The sequence below is a fragment of the Ambystoma mexicanum genome, chromosome 1q (genome assembly GCF_040938575.1).
Source record: "Ambystoma mexicanum isolate Mex_15411 chromosome 1q, UKY_AmexF1_1, whole genome shotgun sequence".
Classification (NCBI taxonomy): Eukaryota; Metazoa; Chordata; class Amphibia; order Caudata; family Ambystomatidae; genus Ambystoma; species Ambystoma mexicanum.
In genome coordinates this window covers 1,164,556,776-1,164,575,892 of record NC_090922.1, presented here as the reverse complement: position 1 = coordinate 1,164,575,892, position 19,117 = coordinate 1,164,556,776, and positions in this window count along the sequence as shown.

Here is a 19,117-nt window from a genome sequence, read left to right as displayed (position 1 = left end):
GTCGAGGCTTTCTATGAAGTTTCCAACTGCAATCACCGATGTTTTTCCCGTTCATCAGATACGTCCACCGATAGTCTTCGTCTAAACTACAGAAGTATGTGAAGAGATGGCCGAGTTGGGTTTTTCTGTTAGCCGATAGGCCTTGGCAGTTGATAAGATTTTTTAATGTTTCAACTGTTTGGGGCTCCTCAAATTATCTGCATTTGTTGGATTTAGTTTTGTCTCGGATTGCTTGGATTTCTTTAGTTTTTAGAACATTTAGCCTAGATCTCATGAAGATTGAGCGTATTCTTTTGTTGGGAAATTTCACTAGATAGTTTACAAGCTCATTCAGTTTCTGCACTGATGTGGGTAGATGTATGGTTAGCTTGTTCCTTCCTGCCAACACAGTTGTTAAACACCAATCTGTTTCCTTTTGTTTTTTTAGCTGTTTTCGTGGGGTTCTTCTCAAGCTCCTCCTCAGAGCTTCCAAATTCCTCCAAAAGTTGCAGGCTTTTGACGAAACACGAGGCCAACATTTTGTTATCTCCTTTGTTTATTTCTTTCAGAATTATCTCGTAGATTTTCTGGTTTGGTTGGTGAATTTTCCTAAACCGCATTAAGCCATTGAGATCGACGATGGCTTTTAATGAAGTTAGGCTTAGCTCTCGTCTGATTGATGCTATGGGCGTTGAGGTTGGCAAATGGAGTATTTTCCTCCCAAAAAGTCCTTCTAGTTTGACCAGACTTCCAACGATATAGACGTGGAAGCTTTGATTGGTGCTAATATAGATCTAGGGCAGCCCAAGTTAGTGAGTTTGTCCCAGAGTTTGACTCTATTCACCTTGTCAAAGGCCTGAGAGAAATCAATGAAAGCCAACATAAGATGGGGAGAACCTTCTAGCACTTTGGATTTTAAAATGCTAAGTGTCATTATGTTGGTTGAGGTTCCTAGATTTTTTGTGAAACCTGTTTGAAAATGATCATAGCCTTTTGAAGGTGATGACCATGATTCAAATGTTTCTAGAAGAAAGGCTCAGAAGAGTTTACTGATACAGTCCAGTAACTCGATGGGACGATAGTTGTTCGGGTTTCCCTTGTCCCCCTTAGATAGGAACGATATTGGCAGTTTTCCAACATTTAGGTATTATGTTTGTCTCGTCACATGTTTTGAAGATTTCAGCAATCAAGATTGACCAAGCTTCAGAGTTGGCTTCTAGATCTGCATTTGAAAGCCCATCTAGACCAGGCACTCTGGATGTTTTTAACTTGTTGATCTTGCGCATGATGGTAATTTTGTCTTGCTATATGTCCCATTTGTCGTGGTTGAGGTCTTGGTCCGGCTGGTTTAATTGTGGTCTATCAAAAAGTTTTGTGAAGTGCGAGATCCACTCGTGTTCACTGACACTGTTCGATAGGTTATCTTCAGTCTTTCTTCTATCTGATGAGATTAGAGACCAAAAAGCTTTGGCCTGTTTCCCACTAAGAGTTCTCTGTGTTCTGAGTATTTTTGATATAGGGCAATTTTTGTAAGCTTTGAGCCAGTTTTTGTAGTTTTTAAAAGCTGTCTTGGCCTCGTCTTCTGAGGTGTTGGATGGATGTTTCTTTGCGTTCCGATTATTCGCTTCAGTTCCAAACGTTTCAGTCTCAGGGTTCGGTTATTCGAGTGGTGGTGGGACATGGCAGTTTTATTTCTTGAGAATGGACACTGGTAAGGGATCAGTAGGGGACAATAATCCGTTGATGACCATTTGCTGCTTAATTTGTCTAGTCTTTATTCACCAAATATCACCTTGTTATTTCTGCAATTGCTGTATCATTTAGTTCCAGTTGTATTGGTCTCAACTTTTGTCTCCATTTGTCGGTCCATGATGGGTGGTTCTGGATGTTCTGTTTCCCATTGAGTCTTAAGGAGGTTGTCATGATTCCTGCCCCTCATGTTCCCAGCCCTCCAAGATGTCAGGCTGGAGCCAGGCCATGATCACCTAGATGGCCCTCAAGGGCCTCTCCATCCCTCCAAAGACCCACTTGGATTCAGGCTGGGCGCTTGTGGCACCAGACTCACTCACTCCCATATGATAACATTGGGGATTGGACTTGTAGTGCATTGATGGGGACAAGATGGATGCCCCCACATATTTCGGTTCCCAGACCTGCATGTGCGGTCTAGTCTTTTGGGTGTGGTTCACCCCGGAGACACCTGGGATACCTAGAGACTATTTAAGCCACACCCAGGCTGAGAAACACTCACCGTGTTCCGATCGGTCTCCAGTAGGCCTGCATCTTTCTTCCGCGCTCAGCTCCTGCAAGAACAAGAACACCGTTAGGAACAGCCTTACCTTGCAGCGCTTCTGCCCATCATTCATCGCTCCTTCTGTTCTGCGGGCATCTTCGGCAGGGTCATTGCCATCCTGGCACGCCGTTTCCTAAGGAAAAGGGAAAAGAACAGAAAAAAGGCATTAGTAAGCATTCTGCAAATCTTCTCTTATTTTTAAATACTGTACGAGCTTCAAACGCTTACCTGAATCCCAGCCGCTCTGGGGGAACTCTGTCTCCGGAACTTCTCATCCATCTGCAAGAGGGAAAAGACACTTCAGGTTAGCGTGGAAACATCTAGAGGCGCCGCATACCGCGCTTACCCACCGCATTTGTTCTTCATAACCGGCATCAATGCTGAAAACGTTGCGGCACCTAAAAGACACAGAAAAAGAACTCAGTTCAATGCAAATACGAAAGGGGTGCATCGCGCATCGTGCTCTCACTCACTTTCAGCGCTACTCCTCTCAGCAGCACGCCGCCATCCCCGGACGCCGGCCATCATCTAAGGAAAGAAAGGAACGAAGTTAGAGAACTGTTCAAAAGACTCATTATACTTACCTGTCGGACTCTTGCCAGTGAAGTAACTAGGCAGCAACGAGCCCGCATCAATCAACGCGCCCCTGCGCTGAAAGCAGGACGGAGAGCACACTATCTAAGAAAACAATGTGAGCTGTGGATCAAAGGGAAGGGTTGGACCCCGGGGAAGAAGGGGTTCAAGCACACAGAGACAATATGGAGTTAAACTGTGTTTCTACCAATCCTGTGTTTCAGGCCCAGTCTCCGGTCGAATAACCTCCAGGAAAGGGTTCGAGGTCGTAAGAGGTCAGAACAGGCTGAGTGACTTCCCCGTGGATACCAGGTGAGCGTTACAAGGTTCTGATCACTGTTCAGTGTACGAATGACTTCAAAAGAGGTTATTCTTGCCAACAGATTTCTAGAGGTGTAAATATGATCTAGAGTGGCTTGTCTTCCTGCGAGTTCCCAGGTTGGAATTGTCGGTTCATTTCCGTTTTTTAGCCAAGGAAGGTTATGGAGGTCCCAAGTGTCCAAGATTGAGGTCCATTGTTTCCCTCTGGCTACTGATTTAGGTTCAGAGTGAGTTTGGTTCCTTTTAAGGTTGTTGAAGGAATCTGTTTTGGCCAGTGGATTGGCCAAACAAATCTATTGTTGCATTTAGATCCCCTCATAAAATGATATAATCTACTGGGCAGACATGGTTCGGGAGGTCAAGCAGGGATTCAATTTTTGTGGTGAAGTAATCCACGAAAAGTGGAGGTGGTCGGAGCCCCTGAATGGCAGGGCCTGGTCATGTGACCAGAAGCCTTCTCAGTGCTGTCTGCCTGGAGCAAGCCAAGAGTCCTTAAGTAGCGGATTGGAAAGCACGAAAACTGGAAGTGGGTGGAGCTACTGAGTGGCAGGTCCTGGTCACATGCCCAGCAGCTTACTCTATGCTATATACCTGCAGCTGGCCTAGAGTCCTTAAGTAGAGGTTTAGATCGTGTGAAAACTGGTGGTGGGCGGAGTCTGCTACAGCTTGCCTAGAGTCCTTAAGTAGAGGCTTGTAAGGCTTGAGCTGCAGGTGGGCGGAACAACTGAGTGGCAGGTCCTGGTCATGTGACCTACATTATACTCAATGCTGTCTGCTTGCAGCTAATCTAGAGTCCTTAAGTAGATAGCCGGAAGGTTTGAAAACTGGAGGTGGTCGGAGCAACTGAGTGGCAGGGCCTGTTCAAATGACTAGCAGCCTACTCAATGCTGTCTTCCTGGATCTGGCCCAGAGTCCTTAAGTAGAGACTTGGAAGGTGTGCAAACTGCAGGTGGGCGGAGCAACTGACTGGCCGGGCCTGGTGACGTGACCAGCAGCCTACTCCATGCTGTCTGCTTGGAGCTGGCCTAGAGTCCTTAAGTAGAGGCTTGGAAGGCATGAACACTGAAGGTTGGTGGAGCAACTGAGTAGCAAGTCCTTGCCGCGTGACCAGCAGCCTACTCAATGCTGTCTGCCTGCAGCTAGCATAGAGTTCTTAAGTAGAGGCTTGGAAGGCGCAAGACTGCAGGTGGGCGGAACTGAGTGGCAGGTTCTGGTCATGTGACACCTGCATAAAAGACAAGCCTTGGTGCACCAGCATCCAGAACACCCTTAACTCCAAAATCATAGGGCTCCAAAATAAATTGAGGACAAACGCCAACAACTCTTTAGTAGTAAGTCTACCAGCCTAAGCTCATCCCCACCCACCAATCTAAATACAGGCTTCACCTTTAAAAAAGTCACTACTACAGAAGTCCAAAAAATCATCTCCTCCTTAAAACCATCTAATTGCAAAGGGGACAGCTGTCCCGCCGAGATAATAAAAGATGCGCCAGAGACCTCTCCCCTTTCATCACTAAACTTATCAACCTCTCCTTCGATAATAACTCAGTCCCTAGCAACCTAAAACAATACTGGGTTCTCCCCCTGCTAAAAAAACAATCACTCGACCCAGCCATACCCACTAACTATAGACGCATCACAACTGTCCCATTCCTGCTAAAAATATTGGACAAAGTCGCTTACCTCCAAATCCAGGAGCATCTAGAATCCAACCAACTCCTAGGTATACGTCAATCTGGCTTCAGACCTCTACATGGTACATAAACGGCCCTTGTGGACCTCAAAAGCCAGATTGATGAAATTAAAGACAGGCAAGGTTGCTATCCTACTCCTACTAGACCTCTCAGCAGCCTTCGATTTAGTCGATCATGAAATCCTTTGCAGCCACATATCTAGCGCAGCACATTTCTCCCCCTCCGCCACCTCCTGGATACAATCCTTCCTAGCGAACAGAACCATGAGGTCTTCTCCACCACATCAGCAGCAGACCCCATCCCCATCACATGCGGAGTCCCACAAGGCTCTTGTGTCTCCCTGACTTTGTACAACATATTTACAAAGCCACTATTCGACAAACTGGACCGTCTGGGTGTCACCTACACTAACTATGCAGACGACCCCCAGATACTCCTCACTATCTCAGGCAACTACAACACAGACGCCACCCGAATCAATGAAATCTTCTCCATCATTCGAGCATGGTTGGCCACTCACGGCCTCTGTCTAAATGATGAGAAGACAGAGCTTCTCCTAGTCGGCTCTCCTAGCAACCTGTCCAAACTCAGTCCTCACTACAAAAACATTATTATCGATGGTAACACGTTCCCCATTGTTAATAGTGTGAAAACCCTAGGCTTTTACTTTGATGCCAACACCAACCTCACCAAACAAACTAATATGACCGCATCAGCCACCGCCTACACTGGCAAACTGATAAGAGCCTGCAGACCTTTCCTCTCGCCCCATAGCTGCCACATACTGGCCAGAGCACTCATACAATCCATACTGGACTATTGTAAAAGCCTATACCTAGGTGACAACCAATCAATAATTAACAAACTCCAAGTTCTCCAGAATAACGCATTGCGCGCAGCTCTCAACATCCCAAGACGAGAGCACATTTCCACAACTAGGAAAGCATGCAAATGGCTCTCAATACAACAAAAGGTTGACCTCAAAACCATCTGCCTCACCTACAAAGCCTTAAACAACCTAGCCCCACCATATCTCACCAACAAATTCACTATGAAATCCGCTCCCAGAATCACCAGGTCATCCAACTCCTTATGCTTGGCAGTGCCTAGATTCACATTAAATAGAGCAGGCGGCTCCAGTTTCACAGTGCTTGCCTCACTTCTGTGGCACTCCCTACCCCTCAATATCAAAACCATTGAGTCCTTCCCAATCTTTAGGAAACAGGTTATTTGCTGGCTATTGAACAAAGAGTAGCGAGCACCTCTGAATCTCCTATGAACCTGCTGAAGTTTTGTAAATAATGTAAATTGCTGTAATTTGTAATTGTTGCACCATGTATAATGCATACCTCATTCCTGTAACTGAACTCTTTATGCGCACATCTACCCACGGGTCAGGAGCGCTATACAAATAAAAAAAACAAACCTGTATTCTCCTCGGTGCTAGCTGCTGGAGCTGGCCTAGAGTCCTGGGGTAGAGGCTTTGAAGGCACGACAACAGGAGGTTGGCGGGGCAATGGAGTGGCAGGGCATGGTCACGTTACCAGCAGTCTACTCAGTGCTATCTGCCTGAAGCTGGCCAGAGTCATTAAGTAACAGCTTGGAAGGTGCGTAAACTGGAGGTGGGCAGAGCAACTGAGTGGCAGGTTCTGGTCACGTGACCAGCATCCTATCCAATGCTGCCTCCATGGGGATGGCCTAGAGTCCTTAAGTAGAGGCTTGGAAATCGCAAAAACTAGTGGTGCAGAAAACAACTGAGTAGCAGGGCCTGGTCAAATGACCAGCAACCTACTCAATGCTGTCTGCCCAGAGCTGGCCTGCAGTCCTTAAGCAGAGGCTTGGAAGACAAAAACTGTAAGTAGGCGGAGTAACTGTGTGGCAGGGTCTGGTCACGTGACCAGCATCCTACTCAATGCTGTCCACTTGCAGCTAGCCTAGAGTCCTTAAGTAGAAGCTTGGAAGGCACAAACACTGAAGGTGGGTGGGGCAACTGATTGGCAGGGCCTGGTCACGTGACCAACAGCCTACTCAATGCTGTCTTCCTGGAGCTAACCTAGAGTCCTTAAGTAGAAGCTTGGAAGGCACAAACGCTGAAGGTGGGTAGAGCAACTGATTGGCAGGGCCTGGTCACGTGACCAGCAGCCTGCTCAATGCTGTTGCCTGAAGCTGGACTAGAGTCCTTCAGTAAAGGCTTGTAAGGTGTGCAAACTGGAGGTGGGCGGGGCAACTGAGTGGGAGGGCCTGGTCATGTGACCAACAGCCTACTCAATGCTGTCTGCTTGGATCTGGCCTAGAGTCCCTAAGTAGAGGCTTGGAAGGTGCGAAAACTGGAGGTGGGCGGATCAACTGAGTGGTCTTTTAAGATCACTAGCCAGACAGGGCACCACTGGACTGCAGCAAACGTTGGTCACCAGGCCTTATTAGGATCTGTCCTCGGGTCTTCCGAAGTCTTCACAGCTATGCCGGGTACTTGGCTCCTCGCTGGATCTCTGGGGAATGGCTGCACATGTCCTACTCTTATGGAAAAACTCAGGTGAGCACTGAATGTCAGTCCAACTAAAGATCTGCCCCGCACACACAACCCAGGAGTGGTCCAATCCGGGACCACTGTTGGGGAATTTCATGCATACATTCCAGACATACAGAAACCAGTTTGGACCTGTAAGTCCCAACTCACGTTCTGGCTTGCAACACGCGCCCTGCATTAGCATGCGAAAAATGAGGCTTTCCTAGGGGAGTGCATGACCATAAAAGGAATTTCCTGACCTGACATGGCAGGAGGAATGGCAACAAACAAGATAGTCAAAAGAACAAACAAAAACGTGTGGCATGTCCATGTTAGGACACTACCACATTTGGCTACTAAATGTGGCTAAACGAAAGGGAGTTAAAATAAAATATAGTAAAAATAGTGTAAAGGTAACTGCAGTGACCAGCTTGTCTTTACACATTTAAAAGTAACCAAGGGCCCGATTATTAAGTGGGTGTTAATTACCGAAAATCTAATAAAAAGTGGTAATGACATTTTCGGTAATTGCACCTATTCTGAAGGTGGCACATTCTTCCGAAGTTGGCATGAATGCGCCACTTTCGGAATGTATGTTGCGTTTGCTAGGATGGGTGGGAAACCAACCTAGCAACCGACACATTCGTTACCAGCCACTTAAGACCGGTATTCTTGTGGCTCTGCTCCACTTTTAAATGTTCGCTAAAGTGGTGCATATATACAGTACCATTTCGGTGCGGTATTGTGGAGGAGTTCTACAGGAAGCCTTCTTACTAATTCACAATGTGCCTTTCCGCTTCTGCCTTTCTATACCTTACTATATCCTTTATCATTTCCTCATGTTTTGGTAAACTTCGAATCCAGGTGAATTTTTAACAACTTTACACCCCTTTACCACATTGCGTTTCTGTGCTTTTGAAAATCCGAATCCTGATGTGTTTTTAACAACTCTTCAACCCCACAGGGCAGGTTCAAAATGTATTGAACTATGAAGGGGTCTCAGCAGCACTTTCGTAAAATGATTTTCGTTATTTTACAAAAGTGCTGCCGAGATTGCTCCATTGCGCCGGTTCTGCTTAAAAACAGGCATAATGGAGGTGGTGCATTGTCAAGCACTACGAGGACACCCAGGCCCACTTGAGAATAGTGGTGGAGCCTTGGTGTCCAGATTTGGCGCAGTGATTTGTGCTGTTTAGCACGTTAACTGCGCCAACGTGAGAATCCGTCCCTGAGTGTATTCTCGCATTGCATTGGAAGATGCTGTGTGCAATTGTAAAAAGTTACCAAAAATAGAAAACAAGTAAAAAGAAAAGGGAAACATAGTTTCCCAGCACTGACAGCCTTAAGAACTGGTCAGTTTCCCCTTCACTTTCCTGCAAAAAGTCAGGACAAAGTGCAAAAGCAAAAAGCTTGGGGCTCTAAGAGAAAAATTTCTAACACAGGGCAGACAAATGACCTGTGCATGTGCGCTAACTTCCATTTAAATTGGCCTTTGTGTGCTGACCAAAAAAGCCTCTGCTACTGTTCCAGTGCTGGGACATCCAATAAGCATAGAGGAAACATTTTGGAGTATGTTATTCTTGCCTAGTTATTCGCTTCATGGTCTGCTCCACATCAAAAGTTGCATATTTCAGTGACTCGAAAATAGTGACCAACTGACATGTAGCATGAACAAGTGGCTTACAGTAACGACTGCAATTGATGTGCCGTACAAAAGAGTTACTATTATGGAATCAGCAAGATTTGATAATAGCACACAACTGTCTGGCGGTGTCCGGACATTTCGTCGAAAGTCATTTCGTCAAAAGACATTTGGTCGACGTAATTTGGTCGAAAACCAAATGGTCGAATTTTTTTTTTTATTTATATATATATTTTTTAGGTTGTAGTTTAGGGAAAAAAGGGTTTTTTAGGAAAAAAATGGGGTTTATTTTCTACTAAGACAATTAAAGATTGCTCTATTGGATGTTGCACTCCTAGAGTGTATATATTTTTTTCAGATCTAATGGTAAATAAACAACTTTTTCCCTAATGCCTTTCACTAATTCTGACAGTGGTAATTTTGCTATTTTTGTTTGAAGGCATATTATTGCTTGAAATGGATGCACTGTTTGAATTATGATTCTCTAATATAAATTGAGTTGTTGCAAGGGTTTTGGTAGTTGGAATAGTTCTAAGTTATTTGTGATAACGCGTGAAGGAGTTTGGTTGTTGCCAAGTTTTGAAGTGCAGTAACTGCAAAGTATTAAGGGGGCATTTATTTTGTATTTGTTTTCTGCTATAAGGTAGAGAGCTAATTCAAACAATTTGGAATCTGCAGCAAGTCTGAAATCACCAGGAAGTGCTTTGTGGAAGTAATCTGGAGGTCATTGGTGGTTAGCAGGAGATGGTTGTTGGAGGTCATTGGAGGAGGTTGGAAGTCAGCAGGAGGAGGAGGGAAGACAATAGAAAGGACAGGAGGCTATGAAAGTAGTAGCTAGCCACTGCAGAATAGAACAACAAGGCAATCTTATCCCAATTCAGGGTGAGGCCCTGATCAGAAGGGGATAACCACATGTTCAGAGGAGTAACAAGCATGTAGCATGGCATTGTCTTCAACCAGGACCGCAGGAGGTTTAGAGGGGCTATGGAGTGGGCGGAAATCCTGGCCATATGAGTGGGTGGTGATAAATGTCCCCTTAGTCTCTCCTATAGAAAATGGGTAAACTAAACCCAGTTTACTTTGTCCTACATTTGAGGATACAGTAAATTTCTATCTGCACCTTTTGTCCTGTATACAAAGGCCTACAGAAGCTACATGGAGGACAAGAGGTCATCATATCACACCATCAGCAGCTGGCAAGCAGGGGGAAACCCAGAGAGGAGTGCCTCAAAGACTGTGAGTGCTGGGGTTGTACCCTGAAACTTTAAGACCTTTATAGGGGCAGCCTCGAATTTGTGAAACCTTTGTGAATCAGAACACTGTAGCTACAGTGGCATATAGTAGAGGGGGGGCACCCATTTTCCAATTTTTCTATTAGGGAAGGAGAAGCAATTGTGACCCATTCAAAGAACAGCATTCTTGTTTGGGTACTCTTAATGATTTCTGACAAAGGTATTGGTAAGGCTTCAGAAAAGTCAAAAGAAGAATTTGGGCTAGAAAACATTAGAATAATGGCATTTAGGTTGGGGTTCTGCATAAAACCATTGGTTTGTCACCTATCATCAAACGTGACAAAGAAGGAAGTTAAAGCACCTTAAGACTAAACACCATGTTTGGTCATGTTGGTCTATGTCCATCACAGTACTAAGGAAAGACTTGCTACTCAGCAAGGTGCAGCAAAGGAAGTCAACCCAACATCTACCTAGGAGTTGTAGATGGCACACTACCACCAGAGGGGAAGGGCTGTCTGGTGTGGAACATATCGGAGCAAACCAAACAGAAATTGTTACCCCTGCCCTTGGCGAAAACCAATTTAAAAATCACATATACCTATTACATTATACATTCTCCAATAGGGGGAAGGCAACTATTGTGTAGGTTGATCGCATAGAAGTCAATGAAGGGGAATCTGCTTTTTGGAGGGCAAAAGAACCTCAGGGTCGCAGGTAACCTCCACAAGGGAGTTGCCACCATTGTTGGCAATTACATTACCACAAGTACCAGCCTATATTTAGCACTTGTACCTAACACACACAGTAAATATGCCATACTCAGAGGTTAATATCCTGGCTTTTTTGCAGGATGCAGGAAATGGTTTATAGTCATAATGTCGACAACAAAAATGTCGACAGTCAAAAAGTCGAAAAAAAAATGTCGAAAAAAAAAATGTCGACTTTTTTTTCAATGCATTTTTTTTTCGAAATGGGGGGGTTCCCCCCAGCCCCCCTTTTTTTGATTTTTTTTTTATTTTTCCCTTTTTTTTTTACTCCCGAACCCCTAAAATAAATATATAATTAAAAAAAACGAAAGTCGACATTTTTTTTTTCGACATTATTTTGTCGACATTTTTGTCTGTGAACATTTTTTTTTCGACATTATGACTCCCCACCGCAGGAAATAGTTAAGCAGGATACACCAGGGTGAGATGTCGGAACAGACAATAAAGCCAGGTTTATTTGAGTTTGCCAAGAGAACCTATAAGGGACTGTAAGATATATTGGGGAATATATGGTCTCTTCACTTTATTTTATTTTTTTGTATTTGTAAAGCGCCTAGCAGCTGTTTCAAGAATGTGTCTTAGTTACAAGATGTGGGAGGCAATGCTAGGATTCCAAGTGGCATGTGCCTTACAAGGTGCAGGATGATCATAAACATACAAGAGAATACATGAAGAATTGTACAGTATAGTAGTCTTATACAAACAGCATAGTTTTGATTGCTTTTCTGAAGGACCGTGTGGGACTCAATGCTTCTGATTGTGGGGGGAAGCAGGTTCCAATTGGTAGCTGCTATAACTGGGAAACTTGAGCTGCCTGCTCGGACCCTACGGCTTTTGGGGATGGCTAGCCGGTTGGTGTGGCTAGATCTGGTGGGCCTGTTTGAAGGGGGTGCAAAGAATCTTAGCGAGGTGCTGTGTCATGGTGACATTTGTGGGTAAGTGCCAGGGACTTAAAAAGGATACGTTCTTTGACAGGTAGCCAGAGGACACATTTCCTGGTGGCTGAGATGTGGTCTCTTCTTGAGACCCCTGTGGCAGCTCTAAGGGCATTGTTTTCACCGTTTTAAATTTCCTGATGTTTTTTGCTGATGTGCCTAGTAGGAGCGCATTGCAATAGTCTAGGCGAGATCCTAGGATATCTCTGTCGATGGCGAGGGAGTTTTGTTGCGTTAGGAATGGCCTGGCAGCTGTGATAAGTTTCGAATGGTAGGCTGCTGCTGAGGATATAGCATTAACCTGTCTGACCATGGTAAGATTAGAGTCTAGATATACTCCCAGGGTTTTGACTGACTGGGCTACAGGGATGTGAGTGACACTAACCTCGACAGAACAGGGATGGCGCCCATGCCGCTATCTAGTGTGGCACATAGGCTACTGACACATTCCCACACCCTCGACATCCGCGATGTCTGGAGACTTCTACATCCACAGTCACGTGAATACACTCACTACTCCTCCATACATAACAGCTCCTCCAGAATGGACCTGTTCTTGGTGTCAAGTGGAATGATGCGGAGGACTGTGGCAGCACAGATACTGACTCGCACTCTTTAGGACCATGCTCCAATCACCCTATCGATGGACTTGGGAACCCCCGCTCCAACATTCAACACTTGGCAATTTAAATCCACAGCACTGTGCGACATTGTGTTTAAAGCTGATATCCTAAGAGATATCGAGTCTTTCTTTGAACATAACAACCCTCAGGCCACCACCATGGGAGTACGCTGGGATGCTTTGAAGGCTTATATAAGAGGGATGTCTATATCCAGGGAAGCTGGGGTGCTAAAGACCATTAGGGCCGACCTCAGCCGCTCGGAATCCAGGCTACGTGAACTGGAGCAACAATGCACAACATCAGCCGACTCAGCTACCCTGGCCCTTATTCATGAGGAACTCCAGCTATTTAACTCGCACGCCACCAGGGAAATCCAATACTTTAGCCGCCCGCTTGCTGCCCGAAAGTATGGGGAGGGTGACAGACCCGGTAGAACATTGGCCACCCTGACAAGGGGTGAATGGGGACAGGCCCAGATCACCTGCATCAAAGATGAACAGGGCACCACACATTGGTCTGACCAACAGATTCTCGACATCTTCACCAAGTTCTACACAAATCTACTCCCAACTCCCTGAACATAGTGAGCAGTCCATGAGGGATCTCCATGACTGCATACCCACAACTAGTATCTCATCTGCTACCAGGGAACAACTAGACGCCCCGTTCCGACTCAATGAGATAGTCTCCGTCATCTCGGATCTCCCTAGGGCAAGGACCCAGGCCCCGATGGTCTCACGGTCGAATTCTACCAGGAACATATTGCCATACTGTCCCCTAGGCTCCTAGAGGATTGGAGGAGTCCCTCCATGCATCTGCCCTCCGCCCAACTCTACGCGAAGCCGTAATAACGGTATTACTTAAACCCGGCAAGCCCAGCGAGGAATGCAGGTCCTACAGACCCCTCTCACTAATGAATCTTGACACAAAGATTTTTGCTAAAATAATAGCAAACCGCTTCCTCGCGGTGATGACCTATATGGTCCACGAGGACCAGGCAGGCTTCGTACCTGCTAGATCCACCTCCCATAACATCAGGCGATTACTCATCGTCATGTCGCGGATAGACCAGGGCTCGAATGCGGTTGCGGTCACATTGGACGCCCAAAATGCGTTTGACGTGGTATCCTGGAAATACATGTGGATGGTGCTGGAGACGATGTGTGTAGGCCCTAACATGATCAACTATCTCAAATTGCTATACACCTCCCCGGTGGCCAGGGTACGGGTCAACTCCTTAACATCGCTTATGATCCCACTCTCCAGAGGCACCCGCCAAGGCTGCCCATTCTCCCCCATCCTCTTCGCCCTAACAATAGAGCCCATGGCGGACCACATCAGAACACGCCACGCCCACCTGGGAATCCGGTTGAAGGTCACTCCTGAGATCATAAATCTATACGCGGATGATGTATTGCTGTACATAAGAGACCCTTCCACCCACTTAGACCCAATATTGCGGGATATCACTCGAATCGGCACTCACTCAGGGTTTACAATTAACTATACCAAATCCGAGATCCTCCCACTCACTAGCTCCACCAAACAACCAGCCACGGAATACTCACTCCGCTGGTCTCCCACCGGGATCAAATACTTGGGGGTAAATGTTTCCCTCACCAAGGATTCCCTCCTCACTGACAATTACATGGCAGCGTCACAACTCGCTGAAGCCAAAATGACCCGCTGGCGCTCTCTCCCGTTGTCACTTGCTGGTAAGCCCTCACTCATTAAGATGGTGCTACTACCTAAGTTCCTATACACCTTCTCTAACATACCCATCTGGCCAGGCGAAGCATACTTTGCAAAACTACAGTCACTGTGTGCTCAGTTTCTGTGGCACTCCGGTGCCGTATGCAAGAAATGGTCTGACATGGCCCTTCCCTATGATAGAGGAGGGTTCACCGCCCCTGATCTGAAGCTGTCCTGGCTGGCGGCGCAGGCCCAGTATGCCTCCCATTGGTACCCTGGGACCCCTCCCCACCCGTATGTTAAACTGGAAATACTTGCAGCTGATAATGTCAATGTGATGACTCTAATTTTACACCGACATTACATTCCGGATTCCCCCATAAATCCAGTCGGCACCACCGTACATGCATTTGGGTTGACAGCGGACCATCAACCCTATTACAAGTGGCTCCCTGTGTGGGGGTTCCCCCGGGCTAGAGCCTTTGCACGACATGGCCCTTTCACAACACTGGGGCGGTCTGGGGTATCGGGCTCTAACAGACTTTTACCCTGACGGGCAATTTATTAACCTACAGACATGGAAGCCTGGTCACTCGGGCTCGGCCCTAGAACTTCTGCAATACTACAGACTCTGTGCTGCCTTGGCCGACTTCCCGGCTGAGCCCCCCGACTCCCCAGGGATTGCTTATATCGCTAATTCAGGAGGCGCTTGCAGCATTGTGTCCGCGCTTTATGAGTTACTACTAGTAAACACCCCATCTCAACCCTCTAGGGCACGGGGCGAGTGGGCGGAGGATCTGGGCCTTGAAGTCTCCAATAATTTATGAGGGGAAATGTGCTCGCACACCAGTAGAGTCTCCTTCAACTTCAGATACCGCGCCATGCAATTCAAACTGCTTAGTAGGCTGTATTATACCCCCTTAAGATCTCCAAATTTGCTAACACTGGCTTACACACTTGCCCCCGCTGTAAGATGGAAAATGTAGACCATCTACATATGTTTTGGACTTGCCATAAACTGGGAGAATTTTGGGAAAGAATACTAACGACCCTGTCGGAGATCAGCGAGTGTGTTATTGACCCTGAACCCTTGGGAGTGCTGTTTGGGGTATGGAATGCCAATAACGCTAAGGGCATAGCTACATTTCTAAATATAACCTGCATGGTGGCCAAGAAGTGCATACTTAAAAACTTGAAAAACTCCTTTCCTCCCACCTTTCAGAAATGGTTGAATTTGCTTACCTGGTCTCGGAACTGCGAGGAGGAATATCTTGAAATGCTCCCCACACGCTCTCGCCCCAAGAACATTTGGATTGCTTTCAACACTTAACTTAATGGCCAGGAAGTGAGAGCCCCAAAAGCGGCTCATCTGTGGGCCATTGAGATGGAACTCTAGGGTGGTGGGGTATTGTGTTGGTGCTTATTGTTCGAGCTGGCCTGTCTCCGGGCGGGATAGCTGTCTTAAATTATCGTGTCGTTGTATACACCTATAGCATGTAAATATACATCCTGATGTGTGTGTTTTTGTATGCCTCTGCCAACAAACAAAAAAAGTTTTTTAAAAAAAATAATTCTTTGACACAACTTAGGGCGACAGTTGATTAAGTGGTCCTGGGCTCTTCTGTGGCTCCTCATTCCATTTCTAAGAAACTCGGCCCAGCAGTCCGCTCATTTGCTCCAGTAGGGGAGCCAATTGAGTCTTTGGGTGAGGCTCACCATAGTTTCGTAACTATGGAAGAAAGAAGGCAGTCTTTGGCCCATGGACCTGACTTTGGAGGTTCCTTTCCAGGTCCCGGGGTTCTCCTGGGTGTTCTACTTTCAGACTACCTGAAAGAGAGGAGGTCCTCGAGGTAGGACCAATGCGATTGTGTGGTGGTATACCCCTGTCTTTGAGGGATCAGTTGAGCCATGTATGTTTGAGTTGTACTTTTAGGGTTAAAGAACTCTGTCCCCTGAACCAACGATATATTCTCGCTCTCTTTGGTCAAATACCTAGCCTCAATCACTGTCTTCTAAAGGTATGCCAGAATTTGTTTCTTAGATTTCTGCTGTGTTGATATGGTGAAAATAGGCTTCTTCTCAAAACTTGTGTATAACTTAGTTATGGGTGAGAGAGAATGCCTATCTAATATGGGCTATTTGTTATCCAAAGATAGGCCGCAAGAGAGCTCAAACTTACGTACTCTGGGTGGTGAAGCTGGTTTTGAGTCTAATCCACGCAAACCCTTAAAAATAAATGTACAATTGGTTGCTGGAAATGAGACCAATGATGTTTCACATCAGGCGATCAGTCGTCATGTGTGACCTGTGATTGGTCCCATATTATTAATTCATTGCACCAACATAACCCTCAGCAAGGAGGTACTGGCTGAATTTTCCAGTCGAGGTTAGTGTCATGGAATACTCGTGGGTTTAACCATGTCCGCTTTAATGATGAACTCTGGTCTGAGTCAGACTTGATATGTCTCCAAGAATCCCTTGTGCTTAATGCTCCATTAATCAATGGGTTTATGGTCATTCATGAGTCTGCGAGGAAGGGATTAAAGGGCCAACCATACAACAGTTATTCTTGTGCCTGGCTCATCTCTCCTGGTTCAAACATTGAGGATATATGTGTTGGGAGGCCAGATATGTTAGGATGTAAAATAACATGATTCGACCCATCGATGCAAGCTTTTAGAGAGCTGATTGTTTTAAATGTTTATTGTACCCTTGAAATAACAGTTTTAACAGATTTCTTAGCAGCCATTATTAATGTATTGGATGACACTGTTTTGTTACCTAATGTGTGTTTTGTAATTTTAGGTGATTTTTATTCTGAATGTTAGGCTCTAAGTGGTATCTCTTGAGATCTCCCAGGTCTTTCTCTCGTTCCGCTAGAGCTCGCAGGTTATTTCGAGCTTGTTTGGATGGTCTGGACCTGGTTCCTCTAAATGGTAATTGTCAGGATGATGCCCCCCCCCCAAATATACATTGTCCAGTGGCCGGTACAGATCTATTTAGATTTTGTATTTGTGTTGTCTCGTCTCCTTCCTTTTATCGAATGTTTTAAAATGGCGCTTGACTCTGCTAGCGATCACTCATGTCTCAGGACTGGTCTTGGGTGTATCGGTGTTACCGACTCGCCTAACCAACTTTCTGACACTGTGGAAATTAATCTGCAGGATCATGCACTTATATAGAAATCTAGATACGCTCAGAGATTTAACGCTAGCATTGACCAGGATCTTGTGGGGGGACTTTTTGTAGATTCATTCCCTCATTCCCTCACTATCTTCAGAGCACATTGTCTCTTCTGATCCCAGCTTCGAAAATCACAAAGGTTGGTAGCCCTCTGCCACTTACACATGGGTATAATGCAGACGTTAATGAAAGGAAGAGAAAGCTGAGAAGGAACATTAGGGAAATGCTAAAAATGGGTATGAACTTGGACCGTACCATAGCCAGGCTCAAGCTATCTTATAGGAATTGGGTAAAGGGCCATTGAGCCTTGCTTCTTCAAAGCGATGCAGAAAATATGCTTAGGGCTTTGTCCTCTCGACAGATGGCCAACTTTTTGAGACTCATTCAATGGGGGGTGCAACTCTCAATACAGCATCAGTCCATTTCTGGCCTGGAGTGGGAGGACTACTTTAGTAACTTGTACGCCCTTGAAGGCGCCAAAGAGGGGTGTGTAACTGGCAAACCTGAGTTTATTTTGGTAAAGATGTTTGGCACCTGCTACACGTTGATCGAGCTGGAATATTATCGGCAATTAAGAGGGCTAAGTCCTCCAACGTGCCTGTCCCCGATGGTATATCGAATTTAATTTTAAAATAAGAGCTTCTTCTAGGGGCTGGGTTTTATTTCAGTTGTACCGTAACGTGGTAGGGTGGTCCTTGTGCCCAGAAATGAGAGAGGCTATCATTGTAGTAATATCCAAAAAGGGTGTTAGTGCAAATCCAGGGAATTATCACCCTATCTCCCTTTTCGATGACTCGTATATAAAGTGTTCTCTGGGTTCTTAATGCATGCCTGGGAGAGATGCGCTTCCACTGCTAATAAGCTGGATTGTAACCAATCGGTTTTTTGCAAGGGGACAGATACAGCCCGAAATTGTCTGATTTTGCAGCTTTTGAAAAACCAAACATTTCAAACAAAACAAGCTATTAATCTCTTATTTCTTGACATATCAAAGGCCTTTGATTGCGTGGATCGCAATAAGCAATGGGGATGCTCAGGTAGTGGGGTTGTTTTGAGGCCATGGTTTTATTGTTGGAATTCTTACACAAAGACTTGAAGATCAAGGTGAGGTTGGACAAGATGGGTGGATATTAAGGGTGGCTCTCTGTGGATTGAGGTCTGTGACAGGGATGTGTTCTTGCCCCGTTTCTTTTTAACTTGTACATTTTTGGAATCAGAGCTGCATTGGAGGGCACAGGGGTTAATCCCCCGAAGTTGGGTCAGTCCACAATCCAGTATGTTCTTGTGACTGCTTGCTTAGTTTGTGAATAAATACTCTGAGCCAATAAGTAGATGTATGGATTTCAAGGAGAATCTACTTCTTTTATTAATAACTCTCTTTCATTTCTTTCCAAGCTTAACGCAAAGGATACGTCTTCTTTAGGTCTCGGAAACCTCTGGATGCATGCTGGTAAGTATTGTCTCTGATGGATTTGTATGTCTTTTCTTTTCTTTGACAATCTTTCTAAGGTGCGAGAAGTTCATTTCTGCTTTTGGCTTGCTTACTCTTGTCACCGAATTCTCAATTCTTGGAATAGTAATGTCTCTTTCTTCCTTCTTCTCTCTCGTTTCCTTATAGGGTCTGTCTCTCAGAGATCTTGTCTCCCCCCAACAGAAGGAGTGACATATAATAGTCAA